Raw genomic sequence first — 4557 nt, 5'->3', positions numbered from 1 at the left:
TTCAATTAAAAAGGTATAAATCAAGAGGGAGGGAAGGGGGTTGGTCCCACAGACTGTCCCCCCCCAGCCCGGGGTGGGGTGTCCCTTCTCTGTTCCCGTCCCCCCCCCTCCCCCAGGCGGTGGTTTGGCCCGGCCAACGGGCACGTGGGGAGGGGCGGGGCGCTGGGAGGAGCTAAAAATAATTAAAAAAAAGGAGAAAATTAGATACTAAAAGCAAGCACCGACCGGGAAGGAGGCGGGCGCGGGGCTGGCGGAGGGTGCGGGGTTGGAGGAGGCTCCGGGAGCGGATCTGCGGGGAGAGAGAGAGAGAAAGGGCGGGTGAAAGGGCTGCCTCTGAGGAATTCAAGCAAAAATTGAAAATAAAGGGGATTTAAACCCAAAATGGGGACTTGGGACACCGGCAAGGGGCCAGGAGGAGGCCGGTTTTCGCAGGGGGTATTTTTGCGTCCAGAAAGAATTTTAAAAAGCGCTTGAAGAGTGACCCCTAATTTTTAGGAGGACCCAAAATCCCTAATTTTGACCCCAGATCCCCTGCTCGCCCCCTGGGCTGGTGCTCAAGGGAGATCCCTCCTCCCCATACTCCTCAGCTCCAAACACAACCAGCTTTTGCTCTAAAGATATTTTTCCCACCCAAGAACGATCACACACAGACATTTTAACCAGGAGTTTGGTATTTATTTTATAGGGTTTTGTTATTTTTTTTTTTCTTGTACCCAGAGCACGCCATGACCCGTGTTCACCCACCAGCTCCCACACACAGAGAGGGGGCCGTGGGGGCCGAAGGATGACCCCCAGCTCCGGAGGAACACTGGGATGGAGGGCTGGGAGCCGGGGAGCAGAGCTGGAGGGGTCGGTGGGGTTGGTTTTGGCACTAAAAAAAGGAAAACGGAGATAATTTGGTGGAACTTGGAGGAGCCCGAGCGCTGCTGGCTCTGGCTGCCGGCGTTTCTCGGTGTCGTGTCCCCCCCAGCTCCCCCCCCGGCTCGAGTGGATTAAATTTTCGAAGCCTTTGATGGTCTGGGAGTGTGTGGACCATCGGGTCTGCTGCAAATTCCCAGCCCCCAGAGGAAAAAAAAAAAATCCATTTACGTCTCGACTCCAGAGCTGGTTCATCCTTCGGCCTTTCCTCAACCCCAGATCAAACAGCATCATCAGTTCAGTCTTTATTTTTTTTTTTCCTTTTGTGTTTTTTTTTTGTTTGTTTTTTCTTCTTTTTCTTTAAAAGAAGCTAATATACAGAATATAAAGCACAATATTTACACCAGTACGGTAAACAGGTTCATTTCCACACCCATCAGTAGTCTGTTTTAAATGTGTATAAAAGAAATTGTGACGTGACCTAAGAGGAACTGACAAGAAGTGACACGGCGTGGGGGAAGAGTCCTCAGTACCCTCCGCTTAAAAACACATTAAATAATAAATAAATCATTTTTGGCAGAACTTGGCAACGTACACTTGAGCTGCAGGGAAGGTGCTTGAAGGACTGAATTGGGTGTCTCTTTTGGTGAAACCAACGTTACACGAGAAGCGTGTTCCAGCAACTGAGCTTTTCGTCATCCTCAATGCTCTCAAATAAAGAAATTTTAGGATTTGGGATGAAATCTGGGCAGGGATGGTCAGCTTGGGCAGCCGACGAGCCCCGGGGATGGGTTTGTGGCACTGGGGTGTTCCACCACCACGAGGACACGGGTCCAAAGCCACCCCAGGGCTTGTTTTAAGCATTAAAGTCATTATTTCCTCCAAAGATGGAGCCAACCAGACCTACGAGCACCTCCCTCTGCTCACCCAAGTGCTTCCCTGTTGGAGCGGCTCGGATCAGGAGGGAATGGTGATTTCCAGAAGCATCAGATGCCCACCTCTCAAACACAATTTGTTGCTTCTTCAAAAGAGAAGCTCTGAAAGGCTCCCGCGAGCGCGGAAGGGTCTTAAGACACACTGAACTACACACAGAAACAGACAAAAAAACAACAGAATCAAGTGTTTTCTCACTACTCTGCCAAAGACTTCAGTGCTCCCCTCGCCACAAAGGGGTTTGGCAAGGGCTGAGTTCAGAATTTGGCAGGGAGTGTTCGGAGTTCACCTCTAAAACCCGCATTATTAACACCGTTATTAATTACTACGTGTCGCCACGAGCGGCGATTGCTTTTCTCGTTTAAAACTCAAACTGACAGAAGTTACATTCTACTGAAAGCTTAAAAATCAAGCATTTGGGTGACTTAACACTGAAGGCAAACCTTTTTAAAACCTGCGCGTTCCCCTGCAACCAAGCCCCGGACCAGTGCAAAAGAATAAAAACAACCAGAAGTCCCGAAGCAACATGTGGAAAATCCTCAGCAGGGTGGTATTAACACCACGGAAGCACTAATTGGTTCTTAATTCTGCTGTGATAAATCGTGCTTTAGACATTCAGCTCTAAAACGAAGCACTCTTAAACGTGAAATACAATGAAAGACTTCCCAGTATTGCAATTCTCTTCCTCACACGCTCCAACACAAACATTATCCCGTGGGTTTGGTTTTTTTTTTTCCAGAGCCAAGGGAAACAGAAGGGAAACGTCAGGAAATCAGAGCTGGGAGCACTCACCAGTCGCTGGGGCTTTTCCTCAGCCAACCTCGGACCCGTGACCCCGCTTGTGTTTTTGCTGGCGGGGATGGTTATGCAAAAAATAATGAACAATAATCTCAGATGCAGCTTTAGATCTGTATTCAGGCACAATTCTCATCTATTGGTTTTCTTCATCAAATTAATTCCAATTTATACCGGTGCAGATAATTTATCTTCTAACCAGGTAGAAGACAAAAGCTGCTTTGGGGCAGATTTTAAGGATGCTGCAATCACCCCTGGTTTTTAGGGGAGCACACGGAGGTTCCTTCCCCTCTGCAGGAGAATTCCTCGCAATCAGTAGGAAAAAAAGAAAAATAAAAAGGCAAATAAACAGGGGAAACAGCAATAATTCTGCAGTTCACCTGTTTCGCTTGCCCCGAGGAAGCGACGGGCGAGTGCCTCGCAGCCAGACCCCTCGATTGTTTCCACCTTGTCCCTTGACACCGTCGGAGAATTTGGGAGTCCCATCAGAGCAGAAAATATTTTACAAGGGAATTATCGCGTTTGCTGACAGAGTTCTGTTTGCACTTTAAAAACCTCTAATAAAAATAGAATATATACTGTGTTTTTTATAAATAGATTACACATTTAGCTTAGATGAGTTTCATTACATTCCCCCCCACAGACACTTTTTTTTTCTTTTTTTAAATAATTTTGTTTTTTCGTTGTGTGAACTAATACAATAATTACTAAGTCTTTGAAAAAAACCTGTTTGTACCACATTATTCTTTGGACATTTCTGAACAACATGCATCCACAAAAGCAACCGCCATTTGTTTAGTGAAAACATTTGTTTTGTACAAACCCATTTTAGGAATTTGATCTTATTATTACACGGCGAACAAGCAAAAAAATTTGCTTCCTTGAAACCCCCTTTTAAAAAATGAGAAACAATGAGGAGGATTTTCTGATTGTTAAGTCTAAAAAAGTGTCAATATGACACCGCCTTAAGAATAGAAAACAAAAAGAAAGTATTTACAGCTTTACAAAGGAAAAACGGAAGAGGTCATCAAAATAATTTCCAGCATTTTCACAATGTTTGTTTTTTTTCTGGCCAGCTTTTGATCTGGTTTCTCCAGAGTGGTGATACGTGAATGGAAGGGGATCACTGTCAGCTCAAGCAGCAGCAGCAGCATCGTGTGACACTAACCCAAAGACCTCGTAGGGAAACTTACACCCAGGACCAACCCTCCTAACTCCCGAGGGGTCGATCCACCCAGACCTGTACAACCTAAAGGAAAAGAAACCCCCAATCCCGAGTATGAAAACACCTTTTCTTCTTTAAAAATGGATTACATATGGTTATAAGAAACAGACACCAACAACCACGGTAATTTACCCTCGTACACATCACCCTCGTACACATTATTTCTATCCCTTCTACTACAAACCCACATCCCTTACACTTACCAACAAATGCAGCCCTATTACAGATGCTCCTCGTAATTATGGCTCTGAGATAAACCGGAGATTACAATTAGCTTCTTTCCACAGCAAATTTCTGCTCCCTCACTTGGCTCTCGCTGTCGAACTGAGGATATTCTTCCCTGCCCTCAACATACCAGCTACTAGTGTCAAGAAGACTCAGCTTTTTTTTTCCTACCAGGACACTGAGTTTTAAAGAAAACAAAACTCAACCAGCAGCTAAGTCGGACGGCTGTTAAAATGGCTCAGTTTCTCCAGTCCCAAAGAGCATTTCAGAATTGAGGAGAGCTGAACGAGAGCCCCCAAGGAGGCCCATTTGCCGTGGGAGAAGATGCTTCAACACCACCTCCACCAAAGTCACTAAAGCATCACCCACATCCGGCTTTGGCAGATCCTTTCTCAGCCTGGTGAGAAACTACGGATTAGCAGCTCAAGTTCATACAGGCTTGAAAAATCCTTAAGAGTACTTAATTGAAAACATGCAGTCCCAGCCCCCTCGGAAAAATATCACATCTCTTGCCCCCACCC

This window comes from Calidris pugnax, unplaced genomic scaffold (assembly GCF_001431845.1).
Source record: "Calidris pugnax isolate Ruff unplaced genomic scaffold, ASM143184v1 scaffold161, whole genome shotgun sequence".
In the NCBI taxonomy this organism is placed as follows: Eukaryota; Metazoa; Chordata; class Aves; order Charadriiformes; family Scolopacidae; genus Calidris; species Calidris pugnax.
The sequence above is the reverse complement of the archived record's forward strand: the minus strand, read 5'-3'. Positions refer to the sequence as shown.